Source organism: Triturus cristatus, chromosome 5_2 (genome assembly GCF_964204655.1).
Source record: "Triturus cristatus chromosome 5_2, aTriCri1.1, whole genome shotgun sequence".
NCBI classification, from domain to species: Eukaryota; Metazoa; Chordata; class Amphibia; order Caudata; family Salamandridae; genus Triturus; species Triturus cristatus.
Genome location: NC_140588.1, coordinates 638,212,996 through 638,231,840, shown reverse-complemented (window position 1 = coordinate 638,231,840; position 18,845 = coordinate 638,212,996).

Genomic DNA, 18,845 nt, shown 5'->3' with positions numbered 1-18,845 from the left:
GTTTAACAATCCGTTATGTCTATCTTTGGTCGAGTGTGAACATATTTCTTCGATATTTACTGAAGCAAGCCTGTTTTACCTCATTCGGCATTTCACGAGCAGCTTAATGATGTCAATAAATACGTCATTTTATTTTGCACTACTGGGATATTTCCATGATACTACATATTCTAAGGCTAACAAAGCACCAAGGTGTAGATTTTCAAACATTTTGCGCTGTGATGCTAACCAGAATATTTTTTTTTACCAATCTGCTTTCCAAAGCAAAACTTGTTTTGTGTTGGAAAGTACTCTACAAGTAACACACAGCAGCGCAAAGCATTGCTTTGAGTTACTTAGTGCCAAGGGAGCGTTACAAGGATGGAACATGGGCATTCGTTTGCAACCACCCATGCTTTTTGACACAAACCCTATCTACAAACAATTGTAGACAGGTTTTGGCACCAACTGTTAATACCATCTGAAAGGATGCGTTAAAAGGAGAAATGTTTTTATTTCTCCCTTCTTTTCCTACTTTGCATGCATGCTGTATTGTGCAACAGACATACAAAGAGGGAAAAGGGTTTGAACTTGATTAGGTCTACTAGTTTGTACAGGATGGATAACCTTCCTGTACAAATCTATACTAGACTCACACAACCACCCTATCGCTATGTGTGTGTGTGGCGCTCATCAGCTGAAATCAGCACCAGCTCCAGGGAGAGGGGAGGAGAGAGCCACTTATATGTGAATATAGCGCTCTCCAGGTCCATCCCTGTCACGAAATGGAGCACAGCATTTAAGGCTGCTGCGTTAGGTGACTTTTTTGAGAATCTGTCCCTTATGTTCCAGAGCAAAACGTGTTTTGATGTTAGAAAGCACCCTACAAGTAACACAAAGCATTGCTTTGCATTACTTAGGGCCAGGCGGAGGTTACATTTGTGACACATGGGCTTTCCCATGCAACCACCCTTGTCTTTTGACATAAAACCCTATTACAAACAATTGTAGACAGGGTGTAGTGCCAAAAGTTAACGCCATCTGAAAGGAGGTGTTAAGAGGAGAAACGTTTTCAAATATCCTTTCTTTTCCTACTTTGCTTGTGTGCTGCACTGTGCAGCACACATACAAAGTGAGAAAAGTGTTTGAACTTGTCGAGTCATAGTATTTTGTACTGCAGGGGTACCATTCCACTACAAAACCTGTGCTAGACTCAAACATGCACGTGAGTGCCTGGCGCACGGCAGCTGAAATTAGTGCCAGCGCTTGGGAGAAGAAAGGAGAGGAGAGAGCCATAACTATGTAGATATGGCACTCTCCTGCTAACTCCCTGTCATGCAAGAGTGCAGCATTTTTGGCTGCTGCACTGTGTTGCATGACCTCTTTGAAAATCTGCCCCATAATCTGTTACCAAGCACTGTAAAAACAACGGGTGTTATTCATAAAGTTATGAGTATGTGAAATAGTACTACAGGAATACTACTTTGTGCACTTATAAATTCCTTTGTAAATTGACCCTGAGTGCCAAACCCCCTTTGAATAAAAGTGCAAATAGGGCAAAGTTACTTATGTTAGGTTTAGCCTAGGCAGCGTATGCGCTGTTCTTCGAGGCATGCTGTATTGAGGTATGGCACAGAAGTTCCGCCTATTTCCTGCCCATCTTTTCAATTATCTCCTATTGATATATTCCATATAGGTTCCCTATATAGGCGCAGGTAACATTGCAACCTTTCACCTATATCCCTCCCTACATTACATAAATAACGGTTCATTGGGGCTGACCTCTTACCTTGATATGACACTGCCCTAAGAACGCTGGTTTTTCCCTAGTTCGAATCTCATACATTATGCATGAGGCTTCTTGGAAGCACAGCAGGACTAACAGCAGGTCTGACATCTCCTGTGTAATATCTCTGTATACAGTTCAGGCCCAACATCATCCTTTAGGCCGGCACAGTAACACAGCAAGGTAGGACCCCTGGGGTGACCTATGGTTATATATAAATCATGTCTTGCTTAGAAACATAGAGGAGACTGAGACTTCCTGGCTGACACACTGACCAGAGACGCTGAGGTTCCTGCATGCAGACGCTCCAGCTCCCAGTGGTCTAACATCCCTCGCGGGATGTCCAACTCGAGACCAAGACGGGGTCCCACATTCTCTTATTTCAGGTAAATGGGCTTGACTAGATCCTAGAGGGATTCTTGGCATTACACCTGCATAGATGCTAGGTACATTAGTTAGGGAGACATCGTAGAATTGCGCACCTTTTATCATGGGTTTTATATACTTGTATGTATTCATGATTATTTCAAAATGGTAGAGCTATACCATCCATTTACTTTCATAGTGCTTCTAATCATATATCTCTGCTACTGTCTAATGGTTGTTGCAGCTCATCTATTCTACACTAGAATAACAACTGTTCAATAAGTTCTTATTGAAACGCCCAGCCTGTTTATTCTGTGTATCTCTGAGACAAACTAAGTGAGCACGAGTAACTGAATGAAAAGTAGTATATTGTTTCCACGATCCTGAGGGATCAGGGTTGTCATGTTCTGAGGTTGCCAAGAACTATTCTCTTCCCGGTAAGAGGAGATTCTAGTGACACTGTGAGCTAGCTGATAGAGGACAAGCTAACGTATCCGGTGGGGGTGCACAGAATCAGTCTGCCACCAATCCCACAGTTTATGATATCCAAGTGCACAGATCCTGTATAGGGTATATAGGAAGTACACGAAATGGCGCCGCCAACCTTGCTTGGGTACTTATTTAACAGTAGACTCTGAGTAGTTCAGTCGTGCCATTCTCAGAGACCCCTACTCACAAAACACTAGAGACCTCTGGAGTGGGTGGCCACAGCTGAGTAGGTGGAAAAATCCTATTTATTAGCTGTTGGTTAATCAAGCTTGAAGGACACAGTGTTCCTAAAATTGTGCATAAACACCTTATCTTGGTTCCCTTGAAAAGTTAGTTAGTGTTCTAAAAACAATGACTAACCAGGAGTTAGACCCAATGCAAGAAGCACTGCCCCTCTCTGAGGGGGAAGATGCAGATGCAATACAAATTGCACCAAATTTAAGAAATACAGTCACCCTGAGACTACTAGAGCATGGTCTATCATCTAGGGGTATCCTTGTAGTTTTCATGATTGAGGCGCACAAATCAAACAGAACAGAGGTATTTTATTTGTGGGTTACATTCCCAGCAGCAAATAAAAGAACAAAAACATTTCACTCTTACACAGAAGGAAATGCACCAGCAGAATATTGTCCGTTTGAGGACATTGAGGTTCCGCTCACCTACCAAGAACTCTTATACTGGTTTAAAGGCACCCTACCCCACATAAGAAGAGAAGGGGCAACATGGCCACTATTTGCAGCCTACACACCACATCCTGACATTGACACAATGCCACCAGGAGACTTACTCATACAACATAAAGAATATAATTAAAATATACAGAAACTTGACACAATTCATCATGAGGACACTTACAGTCCAACCAGCAATAGTTGCAACAAATGGAACTCAAGCTAAGGGTACAGCAACAAAAATCACACCATAAACATTACACGCAGTGATGGGTAAAATGCCCTCAAAACGGGAACATATGCCATTCTAGGTAGCTCAGAGAATAACATAGCTAAAGGCAGTATTCCCGAATACTACCCAATATGAAAAACATGGAATGCTAAAAATCTGCTTGCCCATGGGGATAACACCACAAGTAGAGGATTGTACCACTTGGGGTAAAGTCTTTGCTGCCATATATACCAGAACTCATAGTATTCCTTCATTAGCATTAGTACCAGATGTATTGAGACTACTACAAAACGAGTTTGGAGTACTAGGTAACTATGCCCAGGTTTCAGCTATAATACTAGCTAATATTAAGGGGGAAGCAGCTTCAGTGGCATTCCGACAACGCCTATGGGAGTTCAGTCCTTTAGAACAGGAACACAAACTACCTAAAATAATTGAAACTGCATATGCAGAATTCAGCAGAGACAGTTTGGGTGGGAAATCTTTAAAACCACAACTGATGGGCAGTTCTGAAAAGGACCCTTCCAAGCAGACAGCTCCTTCAAATAAAAAGAAGTGGGATAATAAAAAACAACAAACATTTAAAGAGAACAGATCTCAATCCCAAGGTAGATCTCCTCCACAGGAGCCCTCTGAAAAGAGGTATAACCTTAGGAATAGGGATAATATTTGGAAACATGACAGGTATCAGGATACTGATACACGTTCCTATCATTCCTTTCAGGGTTTATCGAAAAACTCAGAGAGGGAAGGACGGTCAGACCAACAAAAAGAGCATACAAAGTCCAGAGACAAGCAGCATGCTCAGGATTACACTTCTAAAAAAGAAGCAAAAGCAAAACAAAAGCTTCAGTTCAAAAAGAAGAAAGCTGCAGGTCCAAAGATCAGACATGCCCAGAATTCTTGAATGATTATATCACAGTAGAAACTTCTGATACTAGGGTAAGTGTCCCACATACGTTATATGAAATAACACTCCAAATGGAGGTGGACAAATGTAGAACAGTGAAAGGTCTCTTTTGGGAGAACCTGACTTTTGGCTATGACATTTTGTTAGCTGAACGAGATTGGCCGTCAGCATTCGTCATGGATTGCCCTAAGGGAGAAATGGTAATTATACCAGCATTCTCAGATTATGTTCCCAGTTACTTGCAACATACAAATGTGCAAGAGTGGGCGGTAGCCCAGGCTCCAGCATTATACCAGTACCATTTTAGATGGGATGAGGATTCAACCCACCATATAATTCCTTTAAAAAATACTCCAACTGCAAAGTAGCAGGATGCAATAAAGCAAGAAGCTAAAAAACAGGTCAGGGAGATCTTAGATCAACTTGAGAACCATGGCGTGATTGAAAATTGCACCTTGCCTTGTTTCCCGTATAGAAACCAGACAACACATATCATTTAGTTTTAGATTACAGACATTCAAACACTTGCACTAAGACATTTCCAGTCCAAAATGCACACCGTGCTGCATTAATGAATAACATTGTGCAGAAAAAATATAAAACAACACTTGATATCTCAAATGGATTTTTTTGCCATAGCATCGGAAAGCAGATATTTAACAGCATTCTCAGCGCTAGGGTCTCAGGGTCAATTTTTCTAACACCCCCAAGGGTATAAGAACAGCCTGGTGTTGTTTTAATCCCGAGTAACTGAGTTGCTTCCAAATTTGGATGAAGAGGCATTGTCCTATGTGGATGATATTTATCTGACGGATGACCTAGATGAGCACTTGAACAGAGTAAATACCATCATTTTGGATTTTGCATCTGAGGGCTACAAATTCAACTTTAAAAAATCAAAAATTGCCCACCTCAGTGTCCTGTTTTTAAAGATATGAGCTTTCAAGTGAAGGGAAAAGCATGGCAGCCAATTTTTTAGAAAAATGTGCACTGCTCCAACCTCCAAAATCGCTGAAAAACTTACAATCAATACTGGCATTCCTAAATTTTGGAAGAACATACATTTTGGATTAGGCAGAAAGAGTAAAACCTTTCTACGACTTTTCTATTGGACAATGGACACATAAAAGACACAGATATCTTTCAGTCCCTATAAGCTGACATGATAGCTTCCAAACACTTACCGACATGTGTAAATGTACGCAACCTGGTGATCCGTATAGTTGCAGGTCAATCTGGGTACACTTATCTAACATATAATGAAGGTGAAACAGTACCAATTGCATACAAGTCACATTTGTGCACAAATCCTGAGATGCGCTTCACATCCACAGAAAAGATTCTAACAGCAGCACAGGCTGCCGCAGTGAGAGAAAGAGCACTGGCTCAGGGGAAATGATTAAAAGTAGTAACTCCAGTTCCAGCCTTAGAGGCTGCAACAAAGGCAAACGTTCTCAACGCTAAAGCTTTACATCCAAGATGGATACAATGGGCTAATTCTCTCACTGCAACAGATGTAGAATACAGGTACGAGCCAAATCTAAAGACACAAGCATTTCTGCAATATGAAATAATGCCAATAGATCAGTATGAATATATAATTTACACTGAGGGATCTGCTCGACCGGCCATAGGAAATAAGCAACAATATAGCGCAGCATGCGCAATCATAAAAGGTCACATGCAGGATGGAAAGTTCCACCCAGTTGCACAAAAACACAGTCTCTAGGAGACAGCACTGCTAAGCTGGCAGAGTTAAAAGCACTGATACTGGCACTAATAAATACGGATCGAAAATTCCCCACATTAATTGTGTGCGGTTCCTTTTACTGTGTGCAGTCATATAATGAATATTTGCAATGTTGGGTTCAAAACAGGTTCAAAGTTGCAAAAGGTGGCACAATTAAGCATTTATTGCTATGGGAACAGGTAGTGGAGTTGAAAACCGAACTACCGAGAGCTCACCTGAGACATACACAGAGTCATCATCGTAATGGTGTTCACGTTGAAGGGAATTCATTGGCTGATGAAGCCTCAAAGGGGGCTGTGCGCCCGGCTTCCGTAGCTGCAATCACTTATTCTAAAATGAGAATAGAGGGTGAGATTATGGTGGCTGTCATTGCTTCTTGCAAAAACAGCAAAGCACTACCAAAAAAGTTTCCACTCAATTACTTCTACAAGTTTGATGCAAATAACATTCCATTTGCTCAAATTCCTGAAGTGGGGGATAAAGTAATTCCAACCATCGATCGTAGGTTATGTTTAATACTAGCAGCACATGAAAGGGTGGGTTCTGCACATGCAGGGGTTATGGTGACTGTTTCTTTGCTGAAATACCGCTATTGGTGGCCTGGGTTAACAAAGCAGACCAAAGACTTCGTCTTAAAGTGCGATATCTGTCACCATAACACGCCACGTGCAACTTCCATTATTAGACAGCATCAGAATGTCCATTCGAGTGTCTCCTGCTCAAGATTCTGATGGGAGTGGCCCCAACGCTCAACTGACTCTCAAACTGTCATCAAAGATTTGAGAGTCTTTACAGGGACATACACAATTGGCACATTATATTCTGACCTGGGCCCTGCGTTTAGCTCTCGGGCTTACAAGGAAGCCATGTGAGGATGGGGTGTAGCATTGCGGTACTCCTCTCCGTACCATCCCGAGGGAAATTCAGCTGTCGAGAAGAAAAACTGAAACATAAAGCAGTCTTTGACAGCTAGAGTGTTAGGAATGGGTGAGAGTAGGGTAAAACACCTGTATGGAGTGCAGCGAGCTGTGAACAATATGCCAAGAAGTTCTCTGAGGGGTCACACTTTATGAGGTTCTATCTGGGACAAGAATGTGGGTACCTGATCTTGATTGTGAAGTCGCAGAGGGGGATGAAAAGTCTTTTGACATCCATGATCATTTGGCTGTTTTACAGGATCTAAATGAATCCAGGACACAACAAAGCAATGTCCACCTGAAGAAGACCACCACTGGGGAAGTAAAATCAGTCACGGCAAGACCTGTCTGGATCCCCAAAAGTCAGGCATCTGGTCAGAGAGCAAAATAGCGGATAAGAAAGAATTTGGGCCATCCTACAGAAAGCCTGTACAGGTCCTATCAGTTGAAGGAACAAGAACTGTACTTGTACCGCCTCTTGCCGAGAAAAAGGAGAAAAGATTTGTCTCACTTGACCTAATCAAACCACACTATTTGAGAGATACTAAGTAGCAGGCCACGTGGACTCCAAAGTAGCAGATGCCCTCCTGTCGCTACAATTCAAGAAGTTCAAATGGAAAGACTCATCACGTTCGAAGAGTCCCCTGTACAGAATGATGGACTATGCAACAATGCTATGGAACTCATTTCTCTTGAACCTGAAGTTTAACTTCAAAATCAAACTCAAAATAAAAGACAAATTGCTATTAGACCAAATACAGATCTCTACGTCAACATGCCTCGACAAGAGCAAAGTACATTTTCAACAAATACTGATGCAATTCCAACAGTTCATCGAATTGCTTCTGGCTACTTCATTAACTTTGGTATGTTTTCTTTGGATCCAAGTGAACCTGAAACGAAGCCAGCCCAACAATCACGCAAGCTGCAAGTTAAAGACTTTCCGAACTTTCTTAGAAAAACTTACCTGGTATCACCTTGGGTAGAACTATGGGTAATAACTGGGATACTTTTCTATTCTGGTTGGGCTTAGTGATAGTTTTTAGCATCCTTAATAATGGACAGTACATTCAACAAATCTCTGCTGCCCAAAAGGTGAGTTTAATTTTAAAACCACACCAATCATCTCATCGAGAACAAAGAGACTTGTCATGAGAAAACATTACAACAGTTCCTATACCTGATGGTATAGTGTGGGACAAGGTTGATTTCGATATATTTGGACCGACCGAACTTTTAAAAACTGCACATTTATTTAAAATATCATTAAGTGATATCATTACCTCAAGTACATTTTCTGATGATTAGGATTTTGAAACTGTAAATAATATGTTGTCTGATTTGGAAAAATCTGCTGCATTTTCTATTAGTGAAACATTGGAAAGTACATCAGATTTTGAAACGATGTATTGTTATCAACATTTTGGTCATCATTTTCTGCATAAATCTGCTAATCCTAGAAATGTGTTCACATACCACCAGTGGGAACATTGTCCAACAATGCCGAAGGTCAAAACGTTTACTCCAAAGTTTCCATATTTCTCAGGGTTTAACATGTCTGACCCAGCCTCCTATTTTTATAAGGTTGCACCAACATCAGCACAGAAAAATATGTTAACAAACACCAAACAGATTTACTCTGCATCCTTTATTGCCCAGTTGTTTGAACAAGGTTTCAACTTATGGAAAGACACCATAGACTTAAAATAAGTCTAGGTACAGGAGAATGGCAAGTTAAGGGAACGGAAGCTTTATTTAGAGCATGCCTCATCCCTCTGCAAATCATGTTTTTGAACGAGACAGTGCAACAGACGTCTTGCCTTGGACTAGCAAAGAAGAAGACTTGAACACTCCTGGGCAGCCAACTCCATCACACACCGAGGGTAACGAAACATCGCAAAAAGGGATTACATTAGATGACATCATACAATACAATAGCTGAGACCCCGATTAAAAGAAATGGTTGATTTGGCCCATATACACCAATAGTTGTCAAGCTAGATTCATGGGTAGGACCGAAGGGTTCAGTATCCATAGGCCAGATCCATGATATGTACAGAGAGAACATCCAGGGGTAGTGACATCCTACAGTGTTGGGAAGTTGTGCCTTGATTGGCTAAAAACCTTAACACTCACAGAGGTGAAACAACACTTATCCTTACTGTCACAAGATGTGGATTTTAGGGATTTTTTTACTAGGTCCCAGGAAACCATGTCAGAAACGTTTCATATATGCTGGCATTTATACTGCCTATAATGAAATATGTAAGATATCACAACAAGAGGCCACGGAGAGATTACGGGAAATAGACCGTATAAATTTAGAAATATCTCTAGCAGTGGTACACAATGGGTTAACTACATTGACCTCCAGGATATATTCCTTAGGCAACATTGTATCTTCTGCTATAGATATACTATAACAAGATTTGAATATATTACAACACAGGCAATCTAAATTATATTTTATTGTGTTGTTGAGCTGGACACTACAATCTTTGCTTGCTGGCTATGTGCCATGGTGTTTTATCAACAGCACGTCTCTGTTTTCTGAATACAATCTGACACATAAACAGATGGAAATGGCACAAAGGGGAGCAAAATATACAATACTGCGTATCTAAAAACTGGATAGATTACTGTTCACAGTGGCAGAATCACCGACCACGGAACGTCCAATCCATGGCCACATAACTCTACCGGTCACTACTTTTCAGTTTCAGTATTGCCTTGAACAAAAGCAGGGAGGCAGATATGAAAAAATGGGCAAGGAATACATTAAGGAATCATGGGAATTACCATACTGATTTTGCTGCTGGATTGGGGATCGAGAAGTGTTTCTAAGTAGGCCTGGGCGGTAAATTCCGTTCCGTTTGCGGAATTTGCGGAATTTGGGTAATTTTGCGTTCCGCGTAGAACGCGAAATTGCCCAAAAATCTGCGTTCCGCGACTTCGCGAAATTTTTTGCTTGTTCGCGTTCTCAATATGCCTGTTCGCGAGATATTTCACCCCGAGCACGCAAACAACGATCGCGAACAGGAAAAAAGTATCGCGAACAAGCAATTCGGCGTGCTCGCGGAATTTCCGCGTGTTCGCGGAGATTTTTTACCGTTTCGCGGACATTTGCGTAACGCGATTACGCAAATTCTGCCCACCCCTATTTCTAAGCAGTACAAACTGTGAGAGCGCTTTTAGTGGATCACTCATATGTCAGGATATAATGCTGTACAATGCTTGTAATGGTTCTGTAGCAAACTTGTCCTGTCATCTGAGGTGTGCCCCAGCTGCAGTGATTACTCCAGCATCCGGGCTACTTTCAAATGGGAGTTACTTGATGCTGAACAGTCGAGGCTGCTGTGGAATGCTCCCGGGCATCGTATTTCTGGTAACCGTGAGCTCCAGGGTTACTTGCTGTATGCAAGTATTGTTTCCGCCGACACATACAGTCAGGGAGGCGCTGTTATGGCCTTCACTGAATGTTTCTTTAATACGGTTCGATAATCTAAGCAGAATGAAAGCCATGCTTCTACAGAAGTCTGTGACCTTAACCTCCGCTCAAGAGACTTTTGATCTCCAGATCGCAAGGTCTTCAGCAGAGATACAGGTGCTTATCCATACAAACTGCCCTCTTCATTTTTCAGAAATGGTAAATCGCATCTTTAACATGTCTGATACGACATGCATAGTCCACCAATTTAAGGCCATAGGCACCTTTCAGACGGTACTTGGAGTCATACCAAACTTTAAAAGCGCCGAATTCGGTAGCATCTTTGGTGGACATCCGCTAATCCTGTTCCTAATAGCAGGTATCCTGATTGTTTTCTATCTGCTATGCAATGGACATCCCCATCACCAAGGAGATGGAAAAAGCACTCCTGAAGTGTAAATACCATGACCGCATAGAACAACATCTAGGAACGCCTCGCCTAGGAGAACTAAGTGCATCTAGGTTCTTGACATTTCGACCAATCTGGATGGACTGCATCTTACCTGTCCTCCGATGCCTGTTTTGCTGAGAAGAATGCGTGTGAGTCTTTTGCCTGACACTCCCATCATGTGTGCAACCGGATGTGAATGCTCTACTGGACCCGATAAAGGCCCATGTTCTACAGTGTCCCCAGTGTATTTCAATGTTGACGGGGGCATTCCTTGAGCCACCGCAGGTAGTAACTGCACCTGTTGGCATTGACACCGGCTCCTCCACTGACACCCAGGCTTTGGACGGCGCACAGGCTGCCCCAGCACCGGCTGTGGACAGCGTGGAACATCATTTGTGCTCAATTGACGTACTCTGTGAGGTGCTACAGGGGCTGTCTACTGTGGAAGCAAGCAATGAAAATGTTGCGTCTACCAGCCAGGACACATAAACAATTGACCTATTTGGCTCATCGTGTGCTGGAAGCAATTCACCCTTTTTTAAACAAGCTAGATTTGGAACTCAGAAAAAAATTGACATTCCGTATCTTATACATTATGCATGAGGCTTCTTGGAAGCACAGCAGGACTGACATCTCCTGTATAATATCTCTGTATAAAGTTCAGGCCGAACGTCATCCTTTAGGATGACACAGTAACACAGCAAGGTAGGACCCCTGGGGAGATCTATGGGTATATATACATCATGTCTTGCTTAGAAATATAGAGGAGACCGAGACTTCCCAGCTGACACACTGACCAGAGAGGCTGAGGTTCGTGCATGCAGACGCTCCAGCTCACAGTGGTCTAACATACCTCGCGGAGTGTCCAACTCAAAACCAGGACGGGGTCCCACATTCTCTTTTTTCAGGTAAATGGGGTTGACTAGACCCTAGAGGGATTCTTGGCATAATACCTACGTAGATGTTAGGTACATTTAGGTACATCTAGTTAGAGAGACTTTGTAGGAGTACACACCTTTTTTCAGGTGTTTTATATACTTGTATGTATTCATGATTATTGCAAAATGGTAGAGCTATACCATCCATTTACTTTCATAGTGCTTCTAATCATATATCTCTGCTACTGTCTAATGCTTGTTGCAGCTCATCTATTCTACACTAGAATAACAACTGTTCAATAAATTCTTATTGAAACGCCCACTCTGTTTATTCTGTGTATCTCTGAGACAAACTAAGTGAGCACGAGTGACTAAGCAAAAAGTAGTATATTGTTTCCACGATCTTGAGGGATCAGGGTTGTCATGTTCTGAGGTTGCCAAGAACTATACTTTCCCTGATAAGAGGAGATTCTATTGGCACTGAGAGTTAGCTGATGCAAGACAGGCTAACGTATCCGATGGGTGGCACATTATCAGTCTGCCATAAATCCCACAGTTTATGTTGTCCAAACGTGCAAATCCTGCATTGGGTATATAGGAACTACACAACACTGTTACTGTCCTTTCAAAATAGTTGCTTTTATTCGTGAAGAGGCTTAGTAATCCCTCCTTGGTACTGCCTTGCCTGCATTTGTAACTTTCCATAACGACTGAACTTTTTAGTTGTGTCAGTTAGTTGGTGAGCACGATTTTCTTTAATGTTCTTCTTTACTCCATCCACGACGTCGCAGCACGCCGCAATCTTTTAGATTGTTATTAGTCATGTATTTTTTAATTTCCAGTGTTGTCTGCTTTAATTGTAGCGGGCACTCCTATTTAAATATTTAATTTACAGAAAGGTTCACTTTCACTTTTGCAGCCGCGCTTATTTATTTATTTGATTTACAGTGCAACCGCTTTCACTTTAGCGGGCATGCCACAAAAGATTTCTTTATTTATTTTTACACTTTGTGTAAAAGCACCCCATATGCGCATTCACTTTAATGTTGGCCGTGCCCCTTTCTTTAGATGCTGCTCACTGTAACCTGAATACAGGGAGCAACGTCTAAAGAAAGGAGTGCCGCCACCATTAAAGTGGTCTCACATTTGCAAGAGTTTGAGCTACTAATATTAGAAATGACAATGCCTTTTAAATATGTATTGCTTTGAAAAACACAAATAAAAGGCATTACCATGTACAATGCCAACAGCTTAAATCTCACGATTGTAAGACCTATTGCATTGAAAATGCTTGTTTTTACTACCTGTATATGAATATTCCCCAAATGTTTCCATTTTATTGCCATTCTGAAAATGTTTTGCCACTTCAAAAACACATTTAAAAGCAGGTGAATCAGCACTAAGGAGTAGTATATCTCATACTTGTGTGACCGTTGTAAATTAACCTCAGCACATTGTTAATACAATCTATAAATCTAGTTGATTGAGGCATTGTGTGCAGAAAGAGTAATCTGTAAATCTAATTGTTATTGTTTTGACTTCTGTGATTTGCATTGTTTTTAACTAATTTCACTGCACTATTAAGGCTCTGTTTTGAAGGTTAATATTGCGTTTTTTTCCGTTTTATAAATGAAATTGACTTATGAGGAAGGTGGTGTTAGTCCTTTTTTGTCTTCTTCTTGTTTTTTGTTGTGCTCGAGCCCTGTGTTCAGCTGGGCCTTGCCGACTCCCTTGCCCATTCTGCAGTGGCCATTTTGATTAGGCCAGCAATTTAGCTCAAGTTTTGATGTTCAGAACATGTGCAAGTGCAAGCTTGGCTAAAATCAGAGCAGATGCGTGCAGATGCGTGCAGGCTGCGCGCGCCATTGGTGTGCCATAAGCAAACCTTAGGTAAGTCTGTCTGCGCTCGACTGCTCCAAGTTCCTGCAGTTTGGCCGGAATTGCTACTTAATTACCCATGACAGAACTTGAATGTATCTGAAAAACAAACCCTGGCCACTTCGAATACATGTGTGGTAAAAGCTTTGTTGGTTCAGCATAGGGAGAGGGACAGCATATATACTTCATCTCACTATGACCATCTTGTTTTCACACAGAGCTCACTATCTTAAAGGCATCCTATGAAGCATAAAGTCACTTGCAAAGCATACAAATGAACATTTTTTGCTAGTTACTTATGGATATCAGCGTTGATGTGTGCGCCTTACCCGACAGTTGGATTAGTGATGCCTCAACACCAGCTGATATACCCACAGGCCTTTCTTTGGTAAATCACAATATCATTAATTACAAAGGCAATGAAGTAGTGGTAATTTTAAAGGTAAGCTAGAAACGTGTGCCTCATTTATAAAAGGTGTTGCATTGCTGCGGTAAAACAATGATGCAACACTTTTCAGTGCGCCCTCCTTGCGACACCATGGATGCTCCGTATTTACTGTGCAGTGGTCTTTGTCACAAGGATTGACATAAGTCAAGAATTCTGACATATCTGTCGGAGCAAAAATGGCATATTGCAGGAAGTTGTCTGACAACCGACATAACTTCAGCAATGTGTCATTTCACAGGGGGCCACTATTTATGCGATTTCTAAATTTGCGAATATGAACTTTGTGAGTTACAAATTGTGAATTCACAATTAAGAATTCACAAAGAAATGTTTGAAAAATCACAAATAGCAGGTGATAACCAGGTGCACACTGTTTAAACAGGCCCAGAGTCAATGGCAGCCCTGTATGTCATAGCGAGGAGGATGCAGAGACAAGCAGCAGCACAGAGAAGGAGGAGGAGACAGGAACGCATTTACAGAGTGCACATTACCCTGTTTCAGCAGACATAAGAAGAAATACATGATAAGGACAGGCTAGACTCAGCTACTATATTAGACCTGACAGATGACCTGCAGGACCAAAGCCATTCCAACACATGTGCAGGTCCTGTGTTCACTGCACATACTAGCGACAGGGAGTTACCAGGGGGTGTAGCAGGAGGGGTCTCCCAAAGTTGCCTGACATTCTTTTTTAATTCTTTCCTGTATGCCTTGGTCCAAAGAATGCACCATTACATCAGGTTTCCCACTACACAACTGGAATTGCAGAAGACAAAAATGGATTTTTACCAGATGGCACAATTCCCACAAGTCATTGGGTGCATTGATGGGACACATGTTGCAATCTGTCCCCCTTCAGCTAATGAGTATGTGTATAGAAACAGGAAATCATTTCATTCCATCAACATTCAGGTCATATGTAATACCTCAAACATCATCACTGATATTGTTGCCAAATGTCCGGGTAGTACACATGAGTCTTACATGTTCAGGTATAGTGGAATCTATACATGTCTCACTGGGGGAGAATTTGGAGAAGGATACCTGCTAGGTAAATGCATGTCACTCACTCTGATGGACACCTTGGATGTGTTGTAATTGGCCTGTGATTAATGTTTTTTTATTTCTCATGTAGGTGACAGCACATATGCAGCGTGTTCATTTATACTCACACCATATCTCAATTCAACTACCAAACAAAATGAGATACAATGCTGCCCATAAGTCAACGCACAATGTGGTGGAGCAGACATTTGGACTGCTGAAGAGTAGGTTCTGCTGCCTACACAAAAGTGGAGGTGCACGGCAGTACCGCCCAGAGATATGCTGTAAAATCATTGCTACCTATGCCCTGCTACACAACCTAGCAATAAAAACCTAAATCCCATTGGACATCACAGATTCTGCCTCAGAGGATGATGATGACCCACAGCCACCTCGCAGAGCAGCAGGTGGTGTAGGTGCCGCAGATGAGAGACACAGATGTGATGAGATCACACACAACTATTTCTAAGTGAGTAATGAGACAAAGCCAATCATGACTGTTGCAGAAATGTGTTTAATTGACCTTGACATCAGGTAATATGTGTGCACACAGCCTCACAAACCTCACCACTGTGTGCCTTGAGTTGCTCATCATGGCATATTGTATTAGTCTTCCCTATCTTCTTTGTGACATCTATGATGTAATTGCCATGACAATGGAATGTGTTTGTTTGAATGTCAGCAAACAGTCAATAAATTCAAAGTCTCTTTACTTCCCTGCCCCAGCATGATTACTTCACATATTTACACTCCATGAACATTTACAACCCTTTTACTCTTATGTCATGGGTTACCTCACCCATTTGCATTTGTAACAATATTTTGCGCCCACGCGCAGCACTGCAACCATCAGTGTTCACATTGCCCTCCCTTGATGAGGGTTCTGCTGCTTTCCCTTGCCTTGCACTCCGCCGTCTGGGCACAGTGACCGTTGGAGTGATGCTGCTGCAGCTTGAGACCTCCTCACTGTCCCTAGCATCCAGTACACCTGTGGCAGCTATGTTGGCTGTAGCTGGTCTACAGCATTGGTGACCTGCACCAATCCCCTTGCAACATCCTGGCTGCAGTGGGCCATTTCCACCTGCATGCCAATGGTGCATCTGGTAAGGACAGCTGTGGCATTGCAAATAGGCGTTGCTTTTCACGACGCCTTGAGCCATGTTCCCTCTGCATGGTGGTGCATAGCTGTTGTACTGCTACAGTCATGTCCTTGATACTCTCTGTATTAGACCTTTGACACTCTGCAACAGTTTTGTCCAGATTATGCATGCCATCCTTTAAATTCCTCATGTTATGTTTTAGGGACACCAGCTGCTGTTGCATTGATCTCATGTTTTTTAATTGCTTTAATTGCAGCTGCTGCACCTTGACCATTGTGCCCTCAAGCCCAGAGAAGACAGTGGATTCCTCCCCTTGGTCAGCAACACATTGTGACCTTGCTCTGCGTCTGAGGCTACTGATGTTGCTACGCTGCACAGGAGACTGATGAATTTGATGTAGTGTTAGCTCTTTGGGCAAGGACTGTGGGTCATCCTGGATCTCTTCCAATCCTCCCTCCATCTCCGGTAGTGGTGCCACAGTGTACCTGCTTGGTTTTGGTGCAGGTGTTGTTTCTGTTCTTGTTTGTGACTCTTCCTCCCCTGCATGTTGTTGTTGCTTTGGTGCCTTATCAATCTGTGTGTCTTTTGCCTGTGGCACAGGTTCTCCTGTGAATACAAGATAATCCTTTACTGTGTGTCCTTCTTTCTGTTTTTTGCATTAAATGCTTTGCTATGTAATGTTTGGGACTATGTTTTCCTTGATGCATTGCTGGGTGTTAACAGAATGTGGACTGGAGTGGCTATCTTACTGGCTCATTGAGTCACTTAGGAGTGGGGAGTTTGGAGAGTGATGGCTCAGGGGAAATTTTGCATGAATCTTACCTTGTCTGGTATTGTCTGTGGCTGTGCTGTCAACATCTCCTATGCCACTGATGCTTTCTGGCTGGAAGATGGACTCCACCAAGTCCTCCAGGGGTGTTGTTGCTGGCTTTGTGGATGGTCCTCCACCAGTTTTCTTTGTGTCCTAAAGCCTTTTTGCAACCTTCTCTTTAGCCCTTGAGTGCAAGTTGTACCAGCGCTTCCGTAGGTCTTCAATGGAGCACTGTGTGGCCCCAATTACATTTACTTTGGCTTGAATTTACAGCCAGATCTTGCTCTTCTCAGATTCTGGTATGTGCAGTGATTTTTTTCCGACGAGTTGTTCATGGCTCTGCACCACTTCCTCAATGAGGACTTCCAAATCCCTTCTCGCTAAATGTATGTTTTCTTTTCCGTGCTGCAAGCTCCTTTCCCTTCTCTTGTGTGTCCATTATGTGAGTTTGTGCCTGTCTTAGCACTCCTGATGAGCTCCTGAGTGGTGTGCTCCTGATCTCAGCCTCACCCACAGCCTCAGGCACTCTAAAACAGCATGGGCCGTCTCACTTCCTGCTTGTGATGTCATCAAACTGCACCAGAATAGCAGATTCGCTAAATAACGATTTTTTAAAATTGCGCACTCGCAAATACCGAATCTGTAATTGCGATTCGGTATTTCGATTTTTAAGGAATCGCAGAATTTTGGCGATTTTTTTCTAACATAGCCATTTGCAATTCTCAAATAGCGATTAGGTAAAAATCGGTATTTGTAAATCGCAAATTTGGTTTTTGATACATCTGGCCCGAAAACATTTAAAACGACACTTCCTCATATTACATTTATGTCAATATAACGTCATTTGGTTTATTAAAATTTACACTATTTTTCAGTTTTTATTGTGTGGTGTTTTTACTTTACTACTGTTTAAGGTACTGCATAAGCACACATTGCCCTAAAGGGTTGAGCTCAGGTTAATTTTGTGACTTTTGGGTTTCAACCTGATGGGATAGTGTTTTTATTCATTTGGATGGGCATCAACTCATTCAAAGAAGAAACCATGTTTTTACATTTACCATTTATAAAGACAACAGCCATGATTTAGTGACTAAACACAATTTCTGTAAATCAGTATTTAAACCCTAGATGTTAATTAGGGGTAGCCAGTCTGGCTACTCTTATCTATGGATTTCTCTTTGGTACACCTGGAACTGACCTTGCTTCTCTTGATGGTATCATTAGGCACAAAAAATAGAATTTAGCAGCTTTGTTCACTTTCCTTAATTTGCAAACCTTTCCCATCCCATAGCATCACAGTTGCAAATTGGAGGAGTTCACGGTACTAATGTTGGAACTAGTGGAAAATCTCTGGATTTCATCAATGATCACAGGTTGTGTTGTGTCACTTCTACTATCTATAGTACTTTGGTGAAACAGCATCTGTGCATCCTTCTTAACGACTTTGCTTTATTTTCATGACATAACAATTGAAATGTTGTAAAAAGTGAAACACAGCATAGCAGGATCCTTTTAGGAATATTGGCGGTAAATAATAATAATGTTTCTTAAGGAAGATTTTGGGTTGGATTATATAATCTCTCAATACAACCGATAAATCAACAGAAAATAACATTTCCTGGGATATGCACTACAAAGTAAGGTGTCATGGGCACAATATTGAGAAAGAAGATTAGCTTTTTCACTGCGAAGGAGCCCCAGTAAT